The sequence below is a fragment of the Pholcus phalangioides genome, unplaced genomic scaffold, assembly GCF_987345545.1.
Source record: "Pholcus phalangioides strain wild (caught in Gottingen) unplaced genomic scaffold, Ppha-v1.0 ptg000009l_1, whole genome shotgun sequence".
In the NCBI taxonomy this organism is placed as follows: Eukaryota; Metazoa; Arthropoda; class Arachnida; order Araneae; family Pholcidae; genus Pholcus; species Pholcus phalangioides.
Window position 1 is genome coordinate 16,837,507 of NW_028301602.1, and position 18,596 is coordinate 16,856,102.

The 18,596-nt window shown below is 32.8% G+C and overlaps 1 protein-coding gene across 4 annotated transcripts in view; it reads right to left on the reverse strand.

The window, feature by feature from the left end:
* LOC149082134 (uncharacterized) overlaps positions 1-18,596 on the reverse strand; it is a 93,369-nt gene that overhangs the window by 38,093 nt on the left and 36,680 nt on the right. The gene's annotated exons all lie outside the window — the stretch shown is intronic.

Below are 18,596 nucleotides of genomic sequence, written 5' to 3' on the forward strand. Positions count from 1 at the left end.
TTATTATTCTCTCACATTAAATGACTTTAAAAACCTCTGATATAGAAGCTGATCTCAGTTTTGAGAACACATTTTTAATTATCTAACACAAGTTTGCCATAATTTTCTTATAATAATGTTCTGCAACGAGCCCTCGGATGACGGAAAATGTTCAATATTATTTTCTGCACAGAAAATAATTAATTTTTATTCTTTTCCTATGATTCTTTCCAAGATTGTTTTACAGAAGCACTGATTGTTCTGCGACATGAGCCACAATTTTCGGTATATTCTGCTTTGGAGACTAATAGTAATCATGGATTACTTTTATGTATTTGCCAATGATTGCACCATCGGAAGTTACTTTTATGCATTAGAAAATAAATATTATGTATGTTTTGTTGAAAAATTTAACATTAGATAATGTCGTATATAAAAATATCACAAGCTATAATCTTTTCAGTTGATATAAAAAAAAAAAGTTGCATTCTTCTACGCGTTTCTAAACTTTCTCTATTCTGATTTCCTAAAATTATCTTGAATGTGAGAGAGATTGCTAGGTTTAACTGAATTATTCACAACTTCATCAGGTTTCATTAAATAAACTGAAATTTAATAACAATACAGAACTTTAAAGTAAGCAATGAATTCAAAAAATAAATAAATCTGCTTTGGATGAAGATATAAATAAGTTACCAAGAGACTGGACTTACAAACTTTTAAATGCTCAAGAAAAAGGAAATAACTGATTGACAATTTTAATCAAAATACGCATACACCCAATACAAAAATTTAGACACCAATGACATTGTCTCTTGATTAGAGCTAAAAGTTTAATTATAAAGGTTAGTAACATAAAATAGCTTCTGATTACAGATCAGAAATGTCTTTTTAACTCATTAAATCAAAATTATATGTTGCATGCACTAACATAATGTGATATATCTTGGAATGATTTGGATATGCCAGATGGATGGATATCCAAATGATAAGAGTCACCGCCTCTTTCAAGGTTTAAAAAAATTAGTAAGAGAGGTCTTTATATCACATCATATGCTATATTTGCCAACAATTTTCACAAAAATAATGTGCTGTCATAACTCACAATTCAATGGATTCTGAACTTGTCACATTCAGATGAACTACAAAAGCTTTGACACCTGAAGTATGCTCTGACCTTAAAGCCTCCATTGACTAAGAAAAAAACTCAATTTTGAGGAAATTCTTACATTTCCATTACTTTTTAAATGCTAACTTTTTTCAGTATTTGTGATGAGTTTTGGAATAAATTACAAACAAGTACTAAGGTGCAGCCATAAAGAAAATCGACAACAGGATTTCTCAAAAATACATTTTATCAAGTGTTAAAATTTTTGTATCAGGGTACATATACAATATCCTAAACATTCAAAAATTTCATACTGAAAAAAATTAATTTCTAAATGTTTACAAGATATGAAAATTTACGACTGAAATATTATCATTGGTAAGATATTTTTGCATAAATATCTGCATGTAATTCAGTTTCACATTTTTAAAATCTTAATCTCGAAGCAAATCATATATGGAAAAGAGCAGGCTTTCGCAGCTAGAGTTTATGGAACTATAACTATTCAGGATATATTTAGGTCAAATTGTTTAGATGGCAGATTTTCCCATCTACTGTTATTAGCAGAAATTCAGGATCTTGTGAGGAGATTGTACCTTCTTGCCCATAGTCATCTGCACCGAGGATGCCGTCCCTTACAGTATAGTGAACGAAACATCATCCATCAAAACACCTCAACCATAGCACCGTTAACGGCACTTATTACAATTAGGGATAATCCTATCATTCAGGTAATCATTTACATAAAGTACAGAACAAACTAATATATTACGGGTGGGGGGGGGGGGAGAATTATCAGTTATCATGACTATGGATACGTTACTATTTTTTTCCTTGCCTATTTTAAATTAAGTTTAAACCAAATTCATTGCAAGACTAAGTAAGGGGTCAGAAGGCACACCATCCACCTCATTTACAAACCTTCCCATATACAGTTCACAATGTTTTATTCAGACAGTAGTAGATCAGTTTTAGGAGATCCTTTGTTGACAAAAATTGTACGCTCAGTTTACAATATCCGGTATGATCTACGTATGTGTAGTGCTTTTTGTAATGGCTTTTTTATAGTGAAGCCATGCACACGGTTAAGAAAAGCCCCCTTTCTTCAGTTATTGGTCATTTTCTTTGAACTGACCATATTCACAGTTCCTCGGCCAGAAAACATTAACAATGGATCTGTAGAACTTACTGTACATTATAAAAAGTACTGCTATTTGCATTCGGACAGTTTCATTCTAACTCCTCAAAATTTTTGAATTAAAAAATTTTCTTTTGCTTAAAGAGAAAAAAATCTTTTATTATAACAATATGAAGATAAAAATCAAAACAATTCAACATTTTGAAATCAATTATGTGGGAAAGGAAAAAGTAGTTGTCCGAGTCGACCAAACGAGATATATGTTTATGGTTCTTACTACCAGGATCTTTCTCGGATATAGTTATCAATCAGTTACTGTTTTCAGAAACCCAGAGAGTCCTGATGTGATCACATTAAGCAGAGCGCACTGTATAGAAAAAACCCAAACAGTAGTAATAATTTCAGAAATGTTTCATATCTATGAAAGTATGCATTACTATGCATATAATTCATTACTTTAGAACACAAAATAAATCAACTCACTAACAATCAATTATAGCATTCTCATAGGATTTCCCCATTATGTGGACCATATTGCCACCCCACCCCCCAAAACAGCATATTCAATAAAATTTAACTACAATATATTCAGTGATGTGACTCTAGAATACAGGGTTGTTAGAAAATCATCTGTCCTCATTGATAAAAATATAAAATTGGATGCACGAATAAAATTTTCATGCATACTTTTTAAAAATTTACTGTATTTGATGTACTGCAGAGTGCATTTGAGCACAAATTTATTTTTACTTTGAATAAACAGTCATAATTTTCCATATCTGGTTCACAAACTTTTCTCCATGCAGTACAACATAGCTGCCAACTTTTGACAGTAAAAAATGATTAAGAGTTTTACGGAGACTAAATAATGAACAAAAAACAAATGGCCATATTTCATCAAAACAGAAACAGGACAATGAAGCAGGTACTGGCGCCAATAGTTGATTAAGAATGGCAATAGACTTTTTCCAGTGGGTGAAAAAAATCTAGGATTTTTTAACAAACAAAACGGCGGAAACTTGGCAGCTATGAGTACGAGATCAGTTACAAATGAAAAAAAAAGGAACACTTAAGGTTACATGCAGAAATAACTCACTTATTCTTACCATTAATACATTTTACAGGATTCCCAGCAAAATCTGCTTGACAATTTCCCTAACCAAAACTCCAAAAATTCAAAATCTTCACCACTTAATCTTGGTAAAATTTGAAATCTCAATATTAAAAATTAGGAATTTTTGCTTTTGAAGTTTCAGGTTTCTTCCCTTCCCAGATCTTTTCCCTGACTTTTGTAAAATATTCCTGTACTTTCCCCGATTCCAAATATTTCATTTTCCCTGACTTTCCAGGTTGCTGGGAACCCTGTTTTAAATAAAAAAACAACCCTTGTAAAAAGTGATGCATGAACAAATGCAACAATTGTGCATTTCGTAAAAAATAATTTTTGATTTCTTCAGAATTCGAATTCAAGTGTATGTTTATGTGCACACACATGAAGAATACTGCTTCATTATTTTCAAGTAAGACCTACAGTGAAACCTTGCTACACAGTCATGCTCGATATAAAGATAAATTCTCGCTTTTACAAGTTTTTTCGAACATTGTTGGAATCACCTAGGGGTCTAAACCTGAAATCCTCTTTATGCAATGATGCCCTATCAAATGCCCTGATAAATCTCTCTATAATATTTTTTTTTATCTCAGAACTGCTACAGTGATCGCCTTTATATTTGACTCAAAAAATCACGTCTCTCACTATATTTCTAAATTCCTCACAAGTTTTTGTTCTTTTAAGGATGAAATAATATCGGTATTTTGCACTGTATACCCTCTGAAAGTGTTGCTGAATGAAGTTGCTGTGAAGCAACTTTTTATTTGTACACAAAAGCATTGTATAGTAAACTACATTACAGAGTTAAACAACTAACTGAATTTTGCTAATCAACTAGTTATATTTTTTGGCTGCGAATAAATTCTTTTATGGAGGCCAACATTGCCAATTCAAAAGGAATGCTAATGACAACATAAATTTGAAGGTACCTGATAATACACTACCTCTCAATGTAACAATTTTTTTTACCCCTCAACAAAGATATTCTTCCTTGGTCCAAAGAGTATTGTTATATCAAGGTTTCACTGTATAATGGTATCTGAAACTATGTCAAAGAACAGATATCATAATATAAAACAAAATAAACATATCTGCAAGCCTATCCGCACTTCTTTTTTTATCCTTGTCCATGAAAATCTGAATGTTTTTAAATATATTTTTTAATGTTTGTATCGAGATTAATTCAACTGCATTTTCGGAGTTAATTTACCTGGAGAAATCAGATTACGTATCACCAAACCATTTCTTTATATGAAGACAGTAAAAAAAAATTTTGTGAAGAAAACCAAAAATCTTGGGAGGTATAAACATGGAATCATGATGCCAATTTTAGAGAAGAATGCTCAGCCATGTTTAAAACTGAAAATTAAAAACAGTCTGTTATATGAAATTATATTTCATACATGAAATTATAAAGTAATATTATTTATATTACTTCATAATTTCAACTAAGCTACTCTAAGAGAAGAATTTTCTTAGAGCTCAATGAAGGTCAGCGAAGATGTTTAACTTTATTCGCATTTCCAGGACTATAAGAACCTATTTTAACACGCATTTTATAGGAACAGAAATTATTACAGAATTAATAATTGAAATTACAGTATGTGTTTTTAAATGTTGCTATTGCTGCTTTCTGTAGATGTACCTCTGCTAATCAAGACTGCTGTGAAAATGTATTTATTCATTAAATGCACGCTTTTGTCTTCTAAATAATAATTGCTTATGGTTGTTTCGAAAGTACACAATCGCAGTTGACTCATTTTCACGAGCAGGTCTATTAGTAAAAGAATAGTTGGGAACCCTTGGGGAATTTGCAAAACTTGCATATTGTCTATCTTTTTTTCTCAGTCGAAAAACTCTTAAAATAAATAATTTAGATGTGAATTTTATAACACAACTTGTACAGTTATCTTCATGGATATACTTTCTACTCTTTAGCACACTATTTTATACAAACATTTTATGCACACGAGTCACAGAACAAACGACTTCAACATAATTTTAAATATCCCATATCTTCTGGGACAATCTATTGCAAGTGTTTCAGTACACTATGGCTGAGTACAATTAATTCAGAAACCTTTGATTTCTGCTCCTTGCTCTTAAATGCAATTGCTTAATACTTCATCAAGACCATGTGAAGACCATGAATCTTTCAAAGTTCCGATTTCAAAAACTGTCGTTTTATAAGGGAAAAAATTGATAAAGTCTCTACATTAATCGTACATTCTAACTCTGCATACAACGGGTTTCAAATTTATTTAAATGATGTATCATGCATAATTAATGATGCCTCATCCTGTACCGATGTAATTAAGAATTCCACATGAGCTACATATTAGAAGGGTATAAAGGGTAATCCAAAATGTAGCCCTAGCTTCTTTTCCTTTCAGATTAAATAAAATAGAGACAAAAATTACGCTAATTTAATGACAATGCTTTAAGGTAAAATGTGAAACGTGTGACTGCGCAGATGGAATTCATATACAGTCAAACCCCAAAATAATGAATACAACTTAAATATCTGGAAAAAGAGCATATTTCCAGCCCAATCTTTATTTTACATAGTTATTTCACATAGCTGCAGCAAATATTAAGTAAACTTCATTGATGTCTCCTTTCAAATTTTGCCATTTAGTTTAGTTTGAACTGAAAATTTTCAACCATTATGGTCACTATGGCCGATATGCATATTTATATGTACCAATACAGTAAAACCGAGTATTTGATGCAATTAGGATGAGACGACATCACTAAATCAAAATATCAGGATATATATATATAACGAAGAGGACCCAAATATCTCACCCACTTAAGCCATTATTTTAATTACAGGACTAATTCATGTGCAAAATTTTGTAAAAATTGTTTTATTCTTTTGTCTAGACTGTTATAAAAAATAAAATAAACTGAATTACAACTCTAACAGATAATTTTAACGCACCCAGAAAAAAATTTCACGACCTCTGAATTTTTCTTACTAAAAAAGTGTTTCCGATATCGCCTATGAAATGGGTTGAAATAAAGTTTATGTTATGATTACACTTTCTTTACTAAATGCGAAAATTAAAACAACAAAATCGAAAGTAATACAATACTTTTTTTTGTACTTTTAGAAATATAATTAATGTACCCTTTTAATACTTTTCCTAAAAATGCATTTGAAAAAATTTAGGAGCATTCTACACAAACATGTTTTCTTTACTTTTCTCTTATTGCATTTTTCGTGGGACCATTCGCTAAAAATATAACATTTTAATGTTTCTCTATGACAATCATTTGATTAAAGTCCTCCACAAAGTGAGCATTGGGCATCATTACCTTCTTCGCCACAACTGCTGTTGTCGTCAGTTGACACATATGGAGGTTCTTTATCTTCTGAAGAGATCCTTCTTCCTTCCGTTTTTCTAATTTGTGTTTTTTTTAAACTGGTTCCTTTACAGCTTTGCTCGATGTTTTTCACCAGTGTCTTACCAGAAATTGACAAACTTTCAAGTGATAGTGCTTTTCCCTATTTTTTTTCTTTTCCCGGGACAAGTCAGGGTATCTCTTGAAAAAAAAAAAGGGAGGCATTTCGTACCTGAACTTTTTTCCTCCAGCAAATGGGTGATGTGAATTATTTCTACTGGCAAGTTGAAATTCCATCCTTTGTCCATAATAAGTTTCATCCATTTGTAAACAATACTCAACAAATTGATCTTTTACATCAGGAGATTAAAAAAAAAAGACCTTCGTCCTAGTGGCACATCGAGTATTTTTTTAAGTCTATCTTCAGGTTTTTTGACGAAGTCTTTTAATGTAGATCCAGGTACTTGAAAAGCTTCTGATGCTTTCAATAGTCCCATCTCTAATTTTTCATCACTATTACATCTTTCATTTCAATCTTGTCCCACGTCTTTCTATGTGACATCTGAAAAACCCCACTTCAAAAGTGTTTGATATTGAGAACAATATGGCCCATTCCCAATTTCCCACCAACTCAAGTGGGAGATATTGGGGACAATCTCTCAAACATGGCAGCCTCCACCCTCGGAATGGAATTACAAACCAAGAAACAAATTACACCAAAATGTAGCCTGTTATGGTAGCTATCACTGCCTCAAATGATATAACGCAATCACTTGAACTTTATTGATTACAGTAAAAGTAATGAAACGTGTTTATTAACTCATCGTACACGAAAATAAGAAAAAAATTGCCAGAGAAAGAAAACAACAGATGCATCTAGTTGACACAAACAACTGAAGGGGAAAGCTTCGTAGTTCAAGTAGTGGCTACCAGCATTAATCAAGAAACCCTGGTAGGCAATATTAGGAACATAGGCAATAATTAGCCCCCTCCCCCATATATATATCACAGGGTACATAGGTAACAGACCATACTGCATTTTATTGGTTAACCATTGATCTTAGAAGCATTCTTCCAATTAAAAGTATATTAGATTACTCAGACATGTCATTCATATTTTAAGGTGTATAGTTATTAAAATTAAAAAAAATTAACTTTTATAGTCTTCATGTGTCCCAAAAACCTAATTAGAAAGTAGTTGTTTTGTCTCTCCTGGTGCCAATGAAAAAAATCCATGTTTTTAAATGCAATATTTACCAAGATATTTAAAATTTGAAAAAAACAGAAATCGGGGGGGGGGGGGGGAAGCTTTAAATACGGATAAATTGTTTTACCAGCAGTTAACGCTGTGTGTGTGTCCCCCCCCCCCCCCAACTCTCCCCTCCATTTTTCAAATTAAAATATCTCAGCAAATATTGCACTTAGAAATGTGGAATTTTTTTAATTGGCACCAACAGAGACTGGGTAAGAACTTCTTAATTTGGTTTTGGGGTACACAGGGACTGTATAAAAAGTTAATTTTCATATTTTAATAACTATACAACCCCTTATGACATAAAACAGCATTAATGACATATCTGAGTATATGGGTCATTCCCAAAAAGAGTACAAACTGTTTCCGAGACTAATTTTTTCACAAAATTTCAGAGCACTCTAGTAGTAATTTTAATTTTTTTCTAGTACTTCATTTAATTCTCTTCATATGGCATTTCTTAATTTGTTTCAGTTGATATCTAATTTTTTTTTAAATCGTTGTTTGTAGCAAAACGTCAAAATATGGCTGTTGCAGCCTAAAAAAATTTTAAACAAAGACAGTGCAAATTTGGAATTTAAAAAAAAAAAAATATGAATCACATTTTACATATGTGCCATAAATGAATAAAACTATGTTTTTGGTTTCTGTCCCGAAATGTTTCCCATTTTAAAATGTCCATTCTGTTACTCATTTGGGAAATATACTTTTATATGATTAAAACTGATAACAGCTCCTTGAAAGGTTCACTTTTAATGCTTGATCAAAAATTTTGGATTTGACTTTTGCAAAACGGCTTAATATTCACGTTTTGTCTTTAGTACCAGATTTTTCTCTGTCTGATGTCCACTCTGTTACATCATTATCATAATTTTTTTTTCAGTGTATATCGACATCACGTGACAGTACATGGAGATATGCTTCAAAATATAATAAAAGTTTTCATCAATCATTTAAATTTATAATGAAAAAATAGTTTAGGCTAATTTGTCCACTCTGTTACATCAACAGAATAGAAACTGATTTAAAGTAAAGTTTTCATAGTTGAGAGGTTTTGAAGTTTCAAGTTTAATTTAATAAGTTATTTGTTCATTTTGAACCCTTTAAAACATTCTCAATCGTTCAATTTTTTCAGTTAAGTGCAAAAGTAAAGTAGTAGAGATTGCTAAAATCACTGCCACTAATAGATCCAGGGAGATGTGTCGTAAGGGGCATTTTAGTAAAGGACGTTATGACATTACGTCCTGTATTTTATGGGACAGAACCATTATTTTCCTTTATTTTTGTTCCAATCCCTCCCCGTCCAATCTAAATCACTAATGTGAGAGGCATAAACTTGAGTTTATACCAACATCAAATTACCATTCAATTTTAACAAAAAAAAATTGAATTCAAAGAAAAATCCTGATATAATATACTAACCTGGACCAGATTTTAACACCTTGACCAGATTTTAAACATTTTACCAGACCAAAATTCAAACTACAAGGGAGAGATGGGGTGCATGTTTTCCTAATGTTCTCATAAGGTGGCGTTTTTCAAAGGTTGTAGAGCGGAGTCTCTGGGTCATCTACCACATTTTGTATTAAAATTTGAGAAAATAAAAGTCTATTTGCATAGCCTATTTAGAATATTTGAGATATCTTTCTCTCAGTTAAACATTTCTGATGTCCACTCTGTTACGGGAAGCATTTTACACTTCACAGACAAACAATTTTAGGTTATAAATATAATATAAGCTTGTTTCATTATTTTAAGACAAAAACAATAGAAATAATATTTTTTACAGCAATAATTGTTTTCATAACAAAGTGGACAAAATCCATGATTTTCAGCCATAAAGCCCAAAAAATAAAATATTATTGCAAAAGTCATTTGGCTATAATTTGAGATCAATTTCACTTTAAAAATTCAACTTTGAATTTTTCATTTCAAAAAAGTGGAATGTATACTTTTTGGAAATGACTCGTATGCATTATTATTATACCTTTTTCTAATTGGAAAGATACTTTTAAGATCAATGATTTGCCTGTAAAATGCCACACAACTTGTTACCTATGCACCCTGTATAGTCTATCATCCATGTTTGTTGAATGCATATTTGATTAAATCTAGTATAGATAACTTGACTTTCAAATTGATATATACTAAATTTAATCAAATAGGCATTTAACACACATGAATACAATTCAGTCATCCTTTTGCTTTCTAACTGTATCAAATTTTTTGTACTTCTGATGAAACACAATATTAATGCTATTCTAAGCAAGCAATACCTTCCCCAAACTCACTCAGTCATCACTGTTGTTGCTTATTTACACTTGCAAAGTTTTTTCACCTTCATTGGTAAAAGAATGTCTGACTCTGCAGTAATTATTTTCCATCGCTGAGTAAAAATTATCACGAGAAAATGTATTCCAGTTAAAGTGTGATGAATAATTGCAGTTCCACTGTTTGAGGCTCTTATTTTCCAATCTTCAACCCCCTTTACTTCCTTAGCCTTCCAAACTAAGCCTAAATGAAGGTGATACTTCCGAGTCTCAAAATTATTTTGAAGCAGAAATCTGGAATTTTACAGGTAAAAGGATCAAACTGATATCCAACAGTTCAATAACATGAATTCTTTTTTTTGAGAATTCTAATTCTCTTTCCAAGGAGGGGTTAAAAGATACAGCTTTGTTCTGAAAGCCGGAATGCATTTCTATTGGTCAAACTCTAAAAACAGCAAAATCAACAGTTCTATAGCGGCATTAACCTTTATTCTTGTTTCCAAATTATAATTGTTAACATCTTTAATAATTTTAATTTTTCCCTTATAAGATGTTTTGCACAATTTGATTTTTTCATTACATTGGATATGCCGAGTCTCCACACATAGCGATCAAATATTTAATCCCTTGAAAATCATTATAGTGGGGTTTGACTATACAGACCAAAATTAAGAAGTGAAAAAATGTTGGTGAAAAATTTCAACCATGCTCTAAAAACTTTATTATAATATTAAAATAAATAGCTCCATGTGCGAAGTTTCATTTAAAAGTATGTATAATGTATACCTAAATATATCCAGCTGATGCAAGACTGATATCCCACTACCCACAGTTAATAAGACAAACGAAACCACTGGCATCAACACGAAATGTTTTTGAAATTGGTTATATAAAATGTCAATTAGTAAACAGTGTATAAATGTGTTCTGTTCTGAACCTACAAGATGTATTAAATATCGAACTACGCATAACAAACAAAATAATTATTCAACTAATACTTTTTTTTAGCTTGCCTTGACAGAAGATATCCGACATATCGCAATGATGCCTGCAATTCGATGATTCATTTTGTCCTTCCGCACTGTACCGGTTGACTTGCAACACAAGCCGTTCCTGAGTTGTAATGATCCTACCCTATGAGCTGAGTAGTAATAATAATAATTGAAATCTAACTTCAACTCCATTATATATATTGTACAAACCAGCCCAAGAAGCATGCATTTTTTCTCCTGCCAGACATAGACGAAAACCGTAATAAGAATTTCACCAGGGATCTTGAAATTTAAAGGTTATCGCGAATCATAACGTCAAAAACATCATTGCCAAGAAATACGGATTGTCATTATACCCCTATTTTTAAATACGAAAAGGAATCCAAGGCTAGAAATAACCAACATGTAAAACAGCGGTTTCTCTGAAGAACTTGTGTTATTAGACGCGAAACAAAGGTAAAACTAGTGAGCAGGAATTCACCATCACCTAACCACCGGATTCGCTATCGGGCTAATAATTCACCTAACTTTTGTAAACCATAAACAGAGAGCACTTACCCATAAGGATCTTTGAACTTCTTCCTATGCTGTTTTGTTCCCACATGTCTTTGTGACTCCTTTGTCAAAAAGATGGATCTTTTAAACTGCATATATATATAATCAAAATATATGTAATTTTTATATTGTGTTTTGTAAAAGGTTTCACGTTTTTTACGTAATTACTCTGAAGCACGATTCAGATCTTACACATTAAGATTACTACATAAAGTAGATAGACTGTCTCCTGCAGGATGTTTTTCTGAGAAGCGGAATTAGCCGCAAGATCAACAATTAAATTATAAGTTAGAGTATGTAAAGTAAAATTTCTCAAATATCTTCATCTAAGTTGAATGAAAACTCTTTGAAAATTCAAAAGCCTCCATATATCCGTGTGTTTATTGTCATATAACTCAATTCTTATCATAAGAATTTCAAGATATGGATTTGGAAAAGTGACAATTCAAATTATAATCGGTAATCCCAAACTACACAACATGCAAAACTCCACTCAAGCAGTTGGCACACTAACCCCTCCTCTGTGAGATGGGATGACTTCTGTAGTAGCTCTATGATTATCTTGTCACCGTTTGTCATCTCTTAGCCAGAAGAGATTCTGACAAGGATTGAAAATATCAAATGTTGAATACCTCGCATCTTTTGATCCTGTAGGCAAGTTTTTTTTTTTTATCAATCTGAGCGAGCATGCTCTATAAGTGAATTCTAACAAACAAAAATGTTGAGACCAGAAGTATGCAAATATGATACTGACAATTTTAAATGTTTGGGCCTGTATAATTTACATTCAATGATAGAACAATGATTATTATGCTCATGCAGCTGTTACTTATTGTAAAAAATGTCTTGAAAATTATTCCCTCTGTAAATTAAGTACAGTAGGATCTTGATTATCAAAGCTAATGCAGATCTGACCAACCTGGGACAACCAAAAAATTCAAGTGATATAAACTTTGTTGAATTTTAAGGTTAAATAAAATAAAGATTATTTTCAATTGATGCACAATCCAATAAAAGTGCCAAATTAATGCAGTATAAATTACTGTACTGTTCTCTTAATTTACAACATTTTGAAGATCGCTACACGTTTTGAAAAATATTGTTTCAATATAATGTCTTCTGAATTACCCTGTACCTCCACACAGCACGTAGAGCTCTTGTTGTTGTAGTTCAACCAATTTTTCATGCTGCAAAGCATTTTGTTCGTTTTACTACATACGAAGTTTTACCAAATTTTTTTTTAAATCAATTCATGATAAGTTCTTTGTATAACCTGAAACTCACAGTTCAAATAAGGTGTGTATATGACATAGATCTTAACATATTATGTACAATTCCGAACATAGAATTTTTAAACTATAATATTGATATTTAACTTATATCTGGCATAGCAGAAATCACTGAAAATCTGTAAAATGTCATACATATCCTTTTTTTAAAAATAAATTACACTTTGATTTTCAGCAGGTGTGAAGTCACAGTGACCAGAAAATGTGTTGCATCGATAAATCACTTTTACAAAATATCTGTAGGTGTAATTGCTAAAATAAAAGGTTTTTCAAGAATGCCAGATGTTTCATCAATGTTGGTGAAAGGAGTAATAAAGCTCATAGGATATAAATTAAACTTGCAAAAGGGAAAAAAGTAGAAGTTGGAAAAGATATGAAGTCCTGGTTTACAAAAGGCATATTTGAATCAAATGCAGAATAAACTGACTGGTATATAAGAAATGAAAATAATCAAAAAGGAAATCCAAAATAAAAGCAAGGAACTAAATAATAGAACTTGCAAAGTCTATATTTCATCTTTTAAAAAAGGTTTTGATGTAACAGTATTTGTAATGAGACAGTTTGACTCATTTGAGATTAAAAATGTTTTAAAACTACGAAAACGAAAGCTAAATAGTTTATACATTTAAGGCTGGGATTACACTAGAAAAGTTTCATAAATGTTCATTTATAAAACTCGAAAAATACAACCAATAAGGTGATCTATAGCATTTGCTAGAATGTTACTAATGCTCTTATTGGTTGCATTTTTCAACTTTATAAAAGTACTTTTATCAAAATTTTAATAATTGTAATGCCGGCCTAAGATAGAAGGAATGGTATTTGATATTTTGACCCAACATATAAGCCACACCTATAAAATTATCTGAAAATTCCCAAAAAATACATCACGAATATTGATTACCCATCAGCGTAATAGATAATAAGGATGCAATGAAAGTCATATATTCCAAAGAATGCCTCAGCGAAACTAGAAGAACTCTTGACAGAGAAAAAGTGTTTCTACCTTACATTCCATGAAACACTAACAGAATTGGATGGCATCTGATTTGGTATCAAGACCATCTTCAAGTCAACCAAAAAACTAAATGAGTGTCTCAGGTCGGCCAAAGATCAGCATGATCTAAAAACCAATGGAATATATCAAATTTCATATAGTTGTGAAGTATATATAGACACTATACAAAGATTGATATCAGCTAGATTAGTCAAAGCATAAACTGAATTATAGACTGAGCCAGGTTGCCAAGTCAGCCATAGCTGAGCATGCCCTGACCAGTGATCATAATATTTATTCTCTTTGCGAACACCCAGATGTGTAACCACACACACACACAGCGACAAAAAATATTACCCCAGTATTTTCAGAAAGACAATCAAAACTCAAAAGCACGCAAGCTGCTTCAATAGAAAGAAAAAGGATGGAGATCAATAGTGCTTGTTTTTCAGTCATAAAGATGATGAAAGTGACACCCACGCAGAGGTCACACTGCTGATCGACGTTGCACAAAATCACGACAAAATATTTTATCTAGTGAACAAATAAAAGATTGAATTCACAAAGTCGTGAGTGCCCATTCAGCCTCTTGATGGTCAATTCAGCCATTTGACAGTTATTTTGGAATTACCATTTTATGACGCATCAATGAATAAGGTTCTCTCATTTGGCTGCAACTTTTTTCATCTGATTAGCCAAATTGCTACAATCAAGGGGAACCCTGCACCCATGCATTATCCAGAGCCCTTGATAACTTGAGCTAATATAGAAAATCTTGCTCTATTGATCAATTTGGATAAAATGATGCAATGCAAGCAGGGATAATACATAAATGATAGCTTTTTCTCTGCCACATAAGACTCGCTTGAAAAGGTTTGCAACCCATGCGAACAAAATGCAGAAAGCTAAAAACTATCATATCAATCTAAAAACCAGAAAATTATTAATTCTGCATTACACAACAGCTATGAATGCCTACTTTGTTTTAATGAAAATACCCATGTAACAATGATTTCAGAACAATTGTATTGTGTTACATATTTAATACAAAGTTTGGTTATTAATTTTCAATAAAGACAAGACTTCCTCCTCCTAAAAAGTGGTACATTAACCTGTATCGGACAATGCTATATTAATCAAGGATTTTTAATTTATTGAACAAAAGATACAGAACTCTAACTTTGACATTTTTTTAGTAGAATAGCTAGACTCTCATTATGACACATTGGGATTTTTTAACAGAACAGCTACTAAGCATTCAACATTGAAAGCTAGATAAAATTGTTTGCTGTATGGCTGCATAATGTAACGAAGGGGATAATGTACATCTATGTTTACTACACTTATATTAGACTGTGTTACATATTTTGCCATTGTCCTGTAACATTGTCCAAATATCTCACTTTTTGCAGCAGAAAAGATTAAAAGATGATACTTTAATTTAGTTTGTAGAATGATTCCCCCCGCCTTTGAAAAAAAGCAAACATGCCAACATTGGCATGAAGCCTCTCAATAAATTTTGAGCTTTACCTTTAGGATACCTGCCATCCCCCCCCCTCCCCCATAATATAATCATAGTTCAATAGAGAAATTAAAAAATTGGAAGTTCATTTAAACACAGCATCCTATAGGCATGGGAACCTAGGGGCTCAGGCCATGAGTCCCCTTTTGCTAAGCAGCTTTGTGAGGTTGTACAGTCCTTCGTAAATATTCAATGCAATCCCTTTCTTGCAAGTCACCTTGCAAACTCTAGAGCCCCCACCCCATGACCTCTTTATATCACACTTCCTCCTGCGAAACATTCTCCCTGGAACAAGATCTGCGGGCAAAACTGCGCACATTGAAAACGCATCCTGAAAATGTGGAATTACTAAACCATGAGCTTATCACAGTGCAACAAATTGTTATTTTCCACATTGTTTGCTTACCGGTGGCATATGTGTAGCACACTCGAACTGCCTTGACCATGATGTTGTAAGCTAGAATGGCTTTGATCATACGAAATGTAAAACTCTTACCATCAGGTAAGTCTTGGTTGTTCTGAGAGTTGGAAAATACAAATGAGATGGGTGCCGTGTGATAAAGCTAAATATAAAGCTCGGTGTTGTAAAGAATTTCCCTCTCTTCTGTGAATGTAATCCGTCACCAGTGAGGATCATTTCATTCTTATTTTTTTCTGTTATGAGCTAACTTGCGCTCATCAGTGACATATATCTGCAATAGGATCTCTTGCCAGCCAGATGATATAGAATGGAGGGTTGACAGACCAAGTTGTCTCATCTAAGATATCGTCTGAAAAATAGTGGAAGTCAGCGTATGATATTTTTTGTCTTATCAACTGAGCTTTAATTTATTATGATTTTTAAGTTCATTTTGTTAATTCCTCCCCCCAGAACAACCAAGAAATCCCGGGGAAAATGTGTTACTTGAAAAATGGTACAACTGTAAATTCAACTGAAATATTCTGTTGCAAGCCCCCCAAAAATAAGTCAGTTCAATCACGACCCTGTTTTAATCTGGAATTTAGTCTTCTTTTGAACTCTCTTGTTCTGCCACAAGCTAAAACAAATTTGTTGTCACACCATAGCTAGTTGGTAAAGATAGACACAATTCACAAAAAATGATAAAATAGGTGAAATGACACAAAAAAAAACACACACACACACACAAGACCTGAATTTTCCCCAAAAAATACATAAATGCAGACCAGCCAACCTCAGAAGAAAAAAAATCCTACTCTATCCATTAACTCTTTAACGCCCAGATAGAAAACCTGGGAGAGTCGTGAAAATACCAAGTTTTTTGTGTTCGAAGTGGACTCGTCCAAATTTCGGCCACTCTCCCTCTCCCCACCCTTTCTCCATGAGTTTCTATTCATGCCACCCTTTGCATGGACGTTCACCCCTTTCATTTCAATGGATTTTCGGGAGATAATTTGTCTATATATATACTGAAAAACACCCCTTTCCTCACAGCATTATCTCTTTGTAAAATGCATTGAGTACCCTTGGTCCATTCTCAAGGAACATTCTAGTACATCAGCTTTTAAAATCCCATTGATAGGGCGTTGCAGTTGTATTTCCGGTCCCGCCTCTGACAAGAGCTTTCATCTTCTTCCCCGTTGGTGACAAAAGCCCACCAAAACATACCCATACCCCCTAGCTGGGCCGACTTGAGGCGGTTATGGGCATTAACCTACTCGGCCGACTTCGGGCGATCTGGGCATTATAGAGTTAAAAAGCGTACCACTGCCTATTTTCCAATTTACAGGGGAGAGGAGGTGGTGGGGGGTACCCCATACTAAAAATTGCTTAGGAAGTTATATAATCATAATCAGAAAAAGTAATTGCTGCATGAGAAAAGATATGGTTTACTTAAAAAAAATTCTCAGGTAGACCATAGATTAGTAAAAATTTGAGACATGGTATTTTTTCGACCCGAAATATACTGAGAAATTGAATTTTCTGGATGTTATGCCGAAATGAATATTTGGAAAGAAAGGTGATTTTTCGCCTCTGGGAATTACAACCGGATCCCCTTGCATATCGGGCAAGTGCACTAACCAATACACCAGACACTTTTCAATTCCTTATAACATGCATTATTAGTGTGAAGCGCAGAGTGGAGACATTGCAGCTTCCCCCCCCCCCTTTAACTACAGCAATTTTAAGGGGGGAGGGCTGCAATATCTTCATTCAGCACTTCATGCGCTAATAATGTGTTATAAGGAACTGAAAAGTGTATGTCTGGTGTATTGGTTAGCGCACTTGCCCGGTATACAAGGGAATATCCAGATTCGATTCCCGGGGAGACAAATCTCACTTTTCTTTCCAAATATTCGTTTCGGCATATAACATCCAGAAAATTCAATTCCTCAGTAAAAAATCAGTTGCTTGCGTTTATCTTTGTGCTTCTTTTTCATCTAAAATGAAATACGATTTCATTCATGGGACACAGTTTCCTGATCATGTGAAAACATCAAAAAATAAAAATTCATTAGATGAATGCTTAAGTGTTAAAAATCATCCGATATTTATGACTCAAAATTTAACATTCCGGTCACCTGAATGACTAATATTAATAGAATAATGTCACACTCTGGAATCAACTGCATAATTGTTAAAAATTTCCAAAAATCCCGAAAACTCTCAAAAGTAAAAAGTAATTTTACACTTCAGACATGGTAAAATTTCGTAGCCGTCAATTTGTCGCGCTCAACTCGTCGTGCATCAATTTGTCGCAGTGGCAATTCGTCGCGATACAAATTCATTGCAGTACAAATTCGTCGCAGTGACAATTTGTCGTGTAACCAATTCGTCGGGACGTCAATTTATCGCAGAGTCAACTCGTCACGCAATCTGTATGTAGGTTTTTTTGTCTCATACGTGAAAAAATAAACATGAAGAAAAGTTTTTTTCCATCAAGAAATGCACACAGTTTATTAAATTTTTTTTTTTTTTGTCATTTCGAAAAAAATCATTGAAATTAAAATTACAATTGATATTAATGTTTTATTATTCAATTATCGTAAATGTTAAAAAAATCATTTTTTCTATG